We start from the raw sequence: 12,551 nt of genomic DNA, 5'->3' as shown, positions 1-12,551 counted from the left end.
CTCAAAATTATACATCTTTGATTTGGTTTGTAAAATAGAAATGAAACTATTCGTTGATCCAGAAGAACTCATTTATGGTGCAGAAAGCAGAATAAAGGTTGCGTCAAAGGTACCGTCGGTCATTAAAAGATGCAAAATATATGATATTTACCTAGTTCATACGTTCGGCAGATCATTTATTAAGTGACGATTTTATCTCGAAATAAATAATATTCTTTTAGATAGACGTTAGGAATTGGCGAAAAGAAAATGGAAGAGTTAATTTTATCATTTCCTCAATATACACGATTGGCGATGAAACAATTGCAAATGTCAATAGCATTTCTTCAAATCGTTCTGTAACAACACGAAGAACAGGGTCTTATGTTGCATGATATATTTTGTTGATAATATTTGTTTATTCAGTCGACATTTGCATGTATGTAAATTCTGTTATCTAACAGACAAAAATAAATTTGCCTCTCTACTCGTTTTCATACAGTATTAGCAATTTTGTCCTCAGGTACTCATTTTTGAACACTGTGCTAATGTATTTATTATCTGTTCAAGTTATCCGGTATAAACGTTTGAAGGTTGACCTATTGACATCTTATAAATTGTCTTCAAAATAATTTTGTATGTACTTGTCAGGGCAAGTTTAAGGGCTGCATCATGTTAATCAGAGTTAATAATATATTTTGTTTCACTTGTCATTTGTCTGTAGGTAAAAGCTGTGATATTTATGCAATGTATTAATAGATGTGTTTGTGCGCAGCACAGGTGCCACCGGCAATAAATGTCTTTGAATATTTTACAGCTATTATATATCCAAATAATCTTTAAATAATTGTTAGAGCACTATATTTCCAACCAATGATTATATTAAATAAACCAATTCCTTTCAATATAACTTCCATGACCGGTAATAAGAATTCCTAATTCTAAGTATTAATTCTCTTATATAGGATTCTAACAAGCAATGCCACGAATGCAATAAGAGTCTTTTAAAGAATCGTTTTGGTATTTCGAAATCATCTCTTATCAGATCAGTTGTTATAACATCGACCGATAAGGAACTAGGTCAGTTTGGTCTTTTACCAGAACTCACGGCCTTGGCAGATCACGTGATGTTTACTTGTACATATACTTCGACTCAATCTTGGATCTTAAGAATGAATCAATTTAAGTATTTGAGTCATGACAGTAGTAAATGGGGGCACCCTAGCGACAATGGGAATTAGCATTACAAGACCCCTTGGGCAACTCTAGCGACAATGGAAAATTAACATGGAGAAAAATCGTGGGACAATCTGGCGACAAGGGAAATTAACATGGAGAAAAATCGTGGGTCACTCTAGCGACAAGGGGAATTTAACATGGAACTATAGTGTGGGTCTGTCTAGCGACAAGGGGAAATTAACATGGGAATAGAGTTTGGGTCTGTCTAGGGACAAGGGGAATTGAACATATGGAAATTGAACATGGTGGGTCTGTATAGCGTCAAGGGGAATTGAACATGGTGGGATTGTCTAGGGACAATGATGGTAGAGGGTCAAACACAACAGAGACAGAAACATACATACACTAGTACAAGCGTGAGATTTATATATAAAGCATTACCAAGACCTGAAATCTTGCTGGGGTGTTCAAAAATTTGCATAATTGTAATGATGCTATAAATAGCTATAATCAAGGAAATGCTCAACGACAAAATGGATGTGACTAAAAGTAACGCTAAAATGACGAAATTGTCCGAGAATTTAAAGGAAAATAAACATATCCTCGAAAATTAAGTTACAATGGTTTAGACTAAAATGGATAAAATTAGTAACTACTTACAATATCAACTTCTGTGACGATCGTGAATAAATACCTATGTATCTATAATCAGCTGAAATTCCTATGAAATCCCACTATCTATTTATAGCTCCAACTTGTGGGTTTTTCCTTTGGAAAATCCCACTATCTTTTTATAACCTCAGCTTGAGTGACGTTCCTGTTTATGAATTCTAGTATATATGTATAGCTACAAAATGTGGAAATCCCCAAGTCGATATTTATAGTCTCAAAATTTCCAGCGTCAGTGACGTCACTGTACTGAACACTAGGGGATAAATGTCAACAGTGTTGCAAGTTGCTGACCTGAATACACGCTACTGCAGGTAGGTAGGTAGAGTGTATCTGATAGGGATAAAGTGAGTTTTTATAGGGACAAACAGAGACCAATACACACACACACACACACACACAACGTACGCGCGCAGACATACGCACACACACACACACACACAGAGGGAAGAGGAAAAAACAAACCCCAAATATACTATCAATACAGAAGGGAGATAACACAAACCCCAAATAAACTATCAACACAAACGTACGCGAACGCATACAAACCCCAAATATACTATTCACACAACGTCGCTAACGCATACAAACCCCAAATATGCTATCCACACTCGGGAGGAAGAAGAAAAAACAACCAAATATACGATCTACACAACGTACGCGAACACACACACACACACACACACACACACACACACACAGAGGGCAGAGGAAAAAACAAACCCCAAATATATTATCAACACAGAAGGGAGATAATACAAACCCCAAATAAACTATCCACACAAACGTACGCGAACGCATACAAACCCCAAATATACTATCAACACAGAGTGAAGAAGAAAAAGTTTTTTGAAAGCACCTAAGCCCTCACCTGCAATGACCAACTCTGCCAAACACCTACACCCCACCCCCACTCCCAACACTACAAAACCCATTTAACCCGTTATTTTATGGCATCAGTGTGTGATTTAGGAAACATCAAGACACAAAATGATGGATGAATAGACTGACTATTGTTTACCGACTTGCATGCCTAAAGAGCGTGCGTGAAGGAAAACATCCTTCCATTTCAATTCTAACTAAAACATGATCCAGAGGGATAGAGAGAGGTGAAAGAGCACAATTTCATAAAGTGTGAGTAAAAACAAAACACGCCATCCTTATTATACAATGTCAAGACCAAGAGACACTTACGTTTTCTTTCTGGTCTATTCTCTTTTAGAAGGTAGTATGAAATTTCACATCAGGGCCAACGCATCGGCTTACATTGTCAATTTTTCCATTTCCATGTCTTTACTGGCACAAGTTCTTCATCATCTTCAATTTCTTCTTCTTCTGAATCCCTCTTCTCTGTTTCGTCTTGTTTTTGTTTCTTCTCTTTTCTCGTAGGGCACTCTGAATTCCAGTGTCCTTTCTCCTGACAACGATATTAGGTATCTTGACTTTTGTCTCTCTTTCTTAGACGAAGCAGGTATTCTGGAGACAAATACCCATTTACCTTTGCAGATATAGCAAACTTCATTAGCACTTACACACTTTCGTATGACTCTCATCAAATCAACGATCAAAAGAGTAAGTTTTGTTGCCACTTCCGCATGTGAATTATGCTTTCGTATGACTTTTAGCAAATATTTGACCAGCAGGTCGATCTGTGCTGACTCTTCCATCTTCTTGATCGTTTGAGAGCGGAATGAATACTCTGACGCTAAGACACTCTCCTTATATACAGGGACCTGCTGCGTATGAAACCTAGTCAAATGTAATTTTGCAATAAGATGAAACGATTTCATTGAGGAAGTAAAAAGCAATGATGTACCGTATCGCCTCACACAAAACCTGAAGTGTTAGTTCAAATCCGTGTCAGCGATTTCGAAGACGACATAACTGAGCTTTAATCAATGCTCTCCAATTATGCCACAAAACCACGAGTCCTGATTCACGCCAAAAGAAATTTCGTTCGGTCCATAAAAAATAGTATCATATCTGAGAAACGCAAAAAGGAACTTCCAGAAAACTGAGAAAGACGGCTTACACCTACAACGTAAATGTATGAGTTCAAGTAGTGCGTAAAACTTAGTCAAATTAAATTTTTATAGTCAAGACGAAACGATCTCTTTTCGAACAAGAAAGCAGACACCAAGCGACAATGGCGATCCGTGTCACACAACACTTTTCAAAATGTATATTATCAGAGGTTTGTTCTAGCGATCTGCACGGTTAAATTAAATGTTGATGTATTTTGCAATAAGACGGACACAATTTCCATGGAATCGCCCATGGTACGAATGTTCGTGCATTAGTTTAATTTTTAAAAATATTTTTTTTATATAAATCGCCTATAGGATAGACCCAGTAAAGCATGGCCATTCTCGTCACTGTCTGAATAGCTACTCAAGTCAATTCGAAGCGAACGCGGTAAGAAAATAAGTATAGCCAATGAAATGGCTTACAACGGGTGATGCATTGTTTTGTTCTAGGACTGTGTGGCATAATAATCCCTACGTTCTTGCGTTGTTACCATTACAGTGCAGACAGACTGAAATGTGAACTTACAAGCCCTCTTTGTGTGTGTTGTACCATTTCCTCTTACCACATCAAAATACTGAGCGTCACAGTATTGGTTCGCGTTTTCAAACTGACCATTTTTTTTATATCTCACTTAAACATTTCGACATAAACACTCACACTCACATCGGTAGAAACAGAACAGACGTGTTACAGTATTGAGGGGCATGTTATCTTTTTTTTTTCTTCAAACTAATAAATTTGGGGTTTGTATGAAGTAAAGAACCGAAAGTGCAGTGAACCTCAAGGATGATGACCCACACAAAGAGATACGGCAAGCATGATTAGAATGAACACAACGATGTTTTCCTTCACGCCCGTGTAATTTAGAGTTCAATCCTCTTTCAAGAGCTCTTCAAGGAGGAATTCAAGAAGGAGAAAGAAGAATTGGCGGAGAAGTACAGACTTCATAAACAGCAGAGAGAGCAGCAACAGCAGCAGCAGCATGAACCTGACAGAGGCTTTGTCAACAGTTGTATCGACACCAAAGAGTTCTTCTTCTCTTTCCAAAGAAGCAGACCTTATCCTGTGAGAAAGCCTGTCGTCAGAGGAGGCCGCCATCTTATAACCTAAGCGATCGCCATAGCTTCAAGTTCCCAAAAAAAAAAAAATTTCAGGGCTACCCCATACTCTCGAAAAGAAATAACATTCCATTGCCTATGATATGTTAGTCAGTTAGAAGAAAAAATACAGAAGTGAGTCTATCAGCACATGATTTCTTTATCTTGGTTAGAAAGTGTGACTCTAAGTCTTTCGTTTCCGTCGCTTATCAAAATTTTAAAAATAGTAACGTTCTGTAAAAAGTGAGTGAGTGTTTCTTTTAGGTCTGTGCGTTTTTTTTTTGTTGGTGATAATATGGATAATGTAAGTTCGGGTACAACGAAATTAAAAGAATTAGGCCCAGAACTCGGTGTGGAGGGAAGAAATATACGCAACATCAGCGGGAGCAAGAAATGCAGACCTAGCCAGTTAGCACTGAGGCATTCTGCGTTTGACAATGCCTTTGATGTCGTACACGTCGTCTTTTTTGGTGACACGACTTGATTTGAAATAAGTACGGGCTAGCGTTTTGGTGAGTACTTAACATCCATGGCTGTCTTGCTGAGCACCTTTTTCCTCCTTTACCACGCTCGGACAGAAAAATGAGTGTGTGGTGAGACAATTCCCACTCATGTTTAAAGCCTTTCAGTCAGGTTGTTAAGGACTAGTTAGTCCTACACCTGATTGGCTAAATTTAAAAGTAGTCTGTGAGTACATAAAAGCCTGGGGGGATGAGGCTCTCTTTCCTTCCCCCAGGAGTAATTAAAAATCACGCGGTGCGTTATTAAACCAGTGATATAAGTAGTGAAGGGGGATATTATAGCGTCAATGGGAATTAGCATTACAGACCCTCTTGGGAACATATAGCGTCAAGGGAAATTTAACATGGAGAAAAATCGTGGGAACATATAGCGTCAAGGGAAATTAACATGGAGAAAAATCGTGGGAACATATAGCGTCAAGGGAAATTAACATGGAGAAAAATCGTGGGAACATATAGCGTCAAGGGAAATTAACATGGAGAAAAATCGTGGGAACATATAGCGTCAAGGGAAATTAACATGGCCATAAACCCTGGGACAATATAGGGTCTATGTAAATTTAACATGGTCAAAAACCCCTGGGACTATATAGGGTCTATGTAAAATTGAAACAGGGAGGACTCTATATTTTTTAAAATAAAAAATAAAATAAAAAAGGGGTAGGCAATGGAAAGGCTATCTCTTTTCGAGAAATATGGCTGGCCCTGAAAAGGGCCTTTGGGTTTTATGTTAATCTATTCATTAACATAAATGGCACCGCATTGGTCTTCTTCTTGTCCTTAGGCTACGTCTCACTGTTGGTCCGTAAATCAGCACTCTTTTTAGGCATCCTTGTCTTTCAACGTAGATCCTACGTATCCACAGGCTGGTGTTTGTCCTGTGGACAACGGTCCACTTCGATCGGACATACATGAGCAAGTCTGTCCGAAACATCATGGAAGACACAAGGGTGGATGACTCAACTGTGGTCCACATCTTGAAGCGACGAGAACAGGTGAATCAATGCAGTCAACGGCGCTTATTTATAGGTACAGGTAGGATTGAAATGGATTGAGTTCATTCACCAATCCGAACACGCGTTACAAAATTCAGCCAGCCGCATCCAATCCGAAGAGAGCAGTCTGTGACGTCACGTAGTCAATATAGATCTGCTAGCGCTTGTGTGCAGTCAATCTATGCGACAGTGATTCAACATGACGGAAACTCAGAAAACGATCCAATGGGGTGCACCAGCAGCGGAGACCGCCCAAGGGAACCCGGACTTACTTTCAGAAGAGGTGAATTGGGATTTTGTGGATTTTCTCTCCTCGCAAGAATTTGTTCCGGAACCTTCGTTACCTTCTTCATTACCGCAAGTGGAGAATTTTAGACAGAGACAGAAAGAAGAATTGGAGAAATTTATACAACGACAAAAGGAAGCGGAACAGGCTTTTCTCCTACAGCAACAGCAACAAGAAGAAGAGGTAAGAAAAAAACAACAGCAGCAACAGCAAGAAGAAGTAGCAGCAAAGAAACAAGAGGGTGAGAATCAAACGGTCACGGTACTGTTGGACATTTTAGCGGAGTTAAGAAGTCTGAAACAAATGTATCAGACTTCTTTATCACGACCGAAGAGAATACGACCTTCCCGAGCTAAACACGTCAACCCTGTGACTAAGCCTACCGTACCACCCTTAGTGATTTCAACCCAATCATTATCATCATCATCAACATTACGCAGTCCAGAAGTAGGCCTTGGCCGTGGCAAAGGCATAAGGCAGTTAAAGTTGATTGCTTAAACTCACCCCTTCACCATGAAGAAAAAAGGCCCTTTTCAGGGCCACCCACATTTCTCGAAAAGAAATACAATTTCAATTTGCCAATAACTCAAAAAATAACCCACCCATTTTACCTTATAGTACGTGTCTGTGTATGAGTGCGTGAGTGTACGTTCTTATTTTAAAATCAAAACTCAAAGACACTTACCTTATATCATTAATTTATTCTTTTATCCATTTTTTTACAATCCAATTCACAATTCACAACACAACACTTTAATAAAAAGTTCATTGACTTCTTCTTTCTCCTTGTTTAGTCTCTCTGTTTTTTGAATTTCTTCACCGTCTTTTCCTCATTTTCTTCCCTTCTTCTTTTCTTCTCCTGTTTCTTTGCCTCTTGTAAATAGAATTGTCTTCTTTCTTCCTCTTTTTCCTCTGAAGAATCCCTCTCTTCTTCCGAAGAATCCCTCTCTTCTTCTGAAGAATCCTTTTTTTCTTCTGACTCCTCTTGTTTCTTTTTTGGGCAATCTGGAGACCAATGTCCTTTTTCTTTACAATAATAACAGGTATCTTGACTTTTGTCTTTTTTAGTCAATGTTTTTGTTCTTTTTTGACGGTCTGGACACTCTGAAGACCAATGCCCTTTCTTCTGACAGATATAGCAAGTATCTTGACTTTTATCTCTAAAGGAAGGAGAGTAGTCCGTAGGCTGGTCTGAAGAGAATTTTCTAATGACCCCTCGCAAAGCTCTGACGAAACGTTCCATCTGGTTAGTCTCTTCCATCGTTGTGCTCGGCTTGAGAGTGAAATGAATAGTGAAAGGACAAGACACACACCCTTTTATATACGCTGGTCTGCTATGACTATAAAGAAGCTCATGGTGTTTGAACTTGAGTCATTTGACTTTTTGCTTTCAAGATGAAACGATCTAATTCATTCGAGAAGAAAGAAGAAGAAAGTAAGAGGCAGAAACGTGATCTATCGCCTCGAACCAGGGCTGAAATCTTGGCACAAATTCATGCCAGTGATTTTGAAGAGGACATGAGTGAACCAGAATTTGAAACCTCTAAACCAAGTTCACCACCCTTAGTCAGCCCTGAAAAATACTATTCCATTCGAGAGACGGAAAAGCGTTCCTCTAGAAAATTTAGAACCACGGCTTACAAATACACGGTGAAGTTTAAAGATTTCAAGTCCGAAGTACCGTTAGAGAAAGCAGAAGGGTTCATCACCGGAGTGTGGGATTCTCTGCTCACTTCACTCAAGCGACAATGTCAACCCAAAGAAGACGATCGCTTGAGACTTTCCATACAACACGACGGTTTGAAATCCCCTGTTTGGATCGAGTTTAGCACCCCTGCAGAATTGACCGCTTCCAAAGTCATGGACAAGATTCAACACGTGCAACAATCTAATGACCAGTTTGACATCACCGATGGAAAAGCCACATTGGACATGACCCACGTCTCTCCTCCTCAAGGGACCGGACGCAAAAAGATGTTATTGGTGAACGACCTTCGCAGCATTAAGCGTAGCCTTGTCCAAATTCACAATCCTCATGACCAGATGTGTTTAGCCCGTGCCATCCTGGTGGGACGAACCTATGCCAACAAGAACGACACGGCAGAATGGAAAAGAGCCTGGAAAACTATTCAACAATCGGACCGAGCCAAACAACGAAACGAAGCAGAACTCCTGTTGCAACAAGCTGGCCTGTCCAAAGACACACCCTGTGGCATTCCTGAAATGCAAAAATTGCAAGATGTTCTAGCTCCACGCTACACCTTGAAAGTGCATCCTCAAGAAGTGCGCGGGTCTCTGTTGTTTCGAGGGCAAGATTTTAAGGACGGAAAATACATTCACGTTTATCATCACGATGACCATTTCGATACCATTACCAGCATCACCGGATTCCTGGGATACGGTTATTACTGTGAGAAATGTGACCATGGTTATAATAATCGAGAGCAACACAAGCATTGTGGATCGAAATGCACAGGATGTTTGGCCTCTTCACCCTGTCTGAGCGAAGAACCAGAGCCTTGTTCAACTTGTCTGCGCACGTTTGTCAGCCCTACCTGTTACCAACAACATTTGAAGACGCAAGGTTCACAGAAGAAATGCGCTTGTCAACTGCTGAGATTGTGCTCTACGTGTGAACAAGTCATACCTACCAATAATACCAAGGCACACGTATGTTCAGGAAAGAAAAAATGTCACATTTGTCACCACATCGTGGACTTGGAACACCAATGTTACGTGCAAAAATACCAACCCCCCACCAGAGAAAGAGGACGGTCACAAGAAGAAAGGCAATTTCATCTTTTTCGATTTCGAATGCATGCAAGAGACCGGCATTCACATTCCTAATTTCTGCGTGGCTCATCGAGCGTGCGAGAAGTGCATTCAAGAACCTATCTTCAGTCATTGCCCTCACTGCAGCAAGATTCCCGGAGGGCGTGAAAAAATCTTTCGGGGACCAAACACGTTAGCCGATTTTGCCCAATGGGTCTTAGACCCCGTCGACAAGACGTGGAGCCAAGAGGACATCGAACGTTACGGAGATTGTCATCGTCATGCCACGGTGATGGCTCACAATTTCTCCGGATACGATGGACAGTTTCTTTTGAGGTACTATACGGAACAAGGGAACAAGGCACCGAGCGTCCTAAAGTGACTTTGAACGGAGCCAAAATCATTTTCATGCAAGTGGGACAAGTACAGTTTAAAGATTCGATGAGTTACTTGGCCATGCCTTTGAGTCGAATGCCTAAAACGTTTGGAATGACAGAAATGGCTAAAGGGTACTTTCCACACTTTTTCAATACGGAAGCCAATCAGCACGCCGTTCTACCCCATTTACCTGAGGCTCACTATTACGACCCCGACAACATGCGTACCGAACAACGAGAAGCTTTCTACGCTTGGTACCAGGCTCACGCCTCGGACCCTTTCGACTTTCAGGAAGAAATGCTAAAGTATTGTCGTTCCGACGTGGACATTTTACGGCGTTGCTGTGGAAAATTTCGAGAACTGTTCATGGAACACGGAGGGGTCGATCCTTTGAAAGAAGCTTGCACCATTGCCAAAGCGTGTTCCTTAGTGTACCGCCAACAATTCATGCCTGAAAACATCGTGGCTGTCATCAGTCCTCAAACGACCCACTATGTCAAACGTCAATACTCGGTCAAAGCCCTACGTTGGTTACATTACTTGTGCGACAAGGAAGACAAGTGGATTCAGCATGCCCGCAACGGAGGGGGCGAAAAGACCATCGGAAGGTATTCGGTAGATGGCTGGGACTTAGAAAACCCCAAGATCGTGTACGAGTTTAACGGTTGCTTATTTCACGGATGTCCCGTCTGTTACCCTGACCGTGGCACCAAAAATCAGTTTTTGCAACGAACCATGGAAGACTTGTACCAGGACACTTGTCAGCGTCGCCTAAAGTTAGAACAGGAAGGATACCAAGTGGTGGAAATGTGGGAACACGAGTACGATCACCGTATGAAAACCGATCCCGAGTTTAAACGCCTCGTGGAAAGTTACCAGTTCATGGACCCGCTGAACCCAAGGGATAGTTTGTACGGAGGAAGGACCAATGCCACCTGTTTGCTGTACCAAGCCGACGAAGAGAAAGGAGAAGAAATCAAATACTTGGACGTGTGTTCGCTGTATCCCTACGTGTGCAAATATTGTCGCTTTCCTGTAGGGCACCCGCAATTGTTCACGGAACACATCGACCTGGTAAACATTCGACAATACGAAGGCTTGATCAAGTGCAAAGTTTTGCCTCCCACGAACCTATACCATCCCGTCTTACCTCACCATTGTCAAGGCAAACTGATGTTTCCCTTGTGCCGTACTTGTGCCGAAACGTGCAACCAAGATCAGCCTTGTCAGCACACCCAGGAAGAACGGGCCTTGACGGGAACGTGGGTCAGCGTAGAATTGTTCAAAGCTGTGGACATGGGATACCAACTGTTAGAAGTGTACGAAATTTGCCACTTTCCCAAGACACAACAATACCACAAGGGTGACCCCACGCAGAAAGGCATTTTCGCAGACTACGTGGATGCCTTTTTGAAACTGAAGCAAGAAGCCAGCGGCTATCCTTCCTGGTGTCACACTCCCGAAGACCAAATAAAATTCAAAGAGAAATACCGGGAACAAGAAGGCATCACTGTAGACCACATCGAGAAAAACGAAGGCAGGCGATCGTTTGCCAAAGTGATGTTAAATTGCTTGTGGGGTAAAATGGCACAACGACCGTGTTTACCCAAGACGGAATATTTGACAGAACCTTCCCGCTACTTCCAGATGATTCACGACATAACCAAATACATGAAACACGTGGACGTCGTTCGAGAGAATTTGATCTTGGTCAATTACGAAGAAGATCTGGACTTTGTACAAGACGACCCTTTTGGAAATGTCATCATTGCGGCTTACGTGACAGCCCATGCTCGCTTAAAATTGTACGAAGCTTTAGAACTGTTAGAAGAACGCGTCCTGTACTTTGACACGGACAGTTGCATTTACATCCATCACCCGATTCAACATCACCCTAACATCGAAGGAGACCGTTTAGGAGCCTGGACAGACGAGCATCCCGACGACAAGATTCTAAGTTTCGTCAGTGGTGGTCCCAAAAATTACGGCTACGAATACCGGGACAAACAAGGAGAAGTGCACACGACGTGCAAAGTGAAAGGACTGACTCTGAATTATCGTACCAGTCGAGTGGTCAACTTTGGGGTATTGAAAGAAGCCTTGCAATCGGGAGAGGATGGAAACTTTAAAGTGACCACCTATCAACCCAACAAGATTGTACGTTTACCCACTCACCACATCGTCAGTCGGCCCTTGGAAAAAGTCTATCAAATCGTGTACCAGAAGCGAGTGCGACTTCCCAATCATTTCACCTCACCGTATGGACACGTTGGTATAAAACATTGGTTGTAAGAGGATAGTCACCCACCAGAAAGATGACTTCGCCACAGCAAGAATCGAGTGAGAAACCCAATGAGAACTCCAAGTTCAAACCCTACCATTTTCCAGTCTTCTTACCTGACTATTGTGATTGTGCCCGTCGATTGGACACGTTTCAGAAATGGCCTACGGACAGGGAAGGATTACCTTCTTCGCATGTTTTAGCTAGAACAGGATTTGTCTACTTGGGACCTGAGTCAGGATTGGGATACGAGGTACAGTGTTTCGCTTGTGGACTGAAGTTACGAATGGATCTATGTATCTATAAAGATTCAGCTATTCTGGAACATACTCGATGGTCTCCGCACTGCCCTTACCTTTCTATGGC

The sequence above is a fragment of the Sinohyriopsis cumingii genome, chromosome 3 (assembly GCF_028554795.1).
Source record: "Sinohyriopsis cumingii isolate HCF-2022 chromosome 3, ASM2855479v2, whole genome shotgun sequence".
Lineage (NCBI taxonomy): Eukaryota > Metazoa > Mollusca > Bivalvia > Unionida > Unionidae > Sinohyriopsis > Sinohyriopsis cumingii.
The sequence above is the reverse complement of the archived record's forward strand: the minus strand, read 5'-3'. Positions refer to the sequence as shown.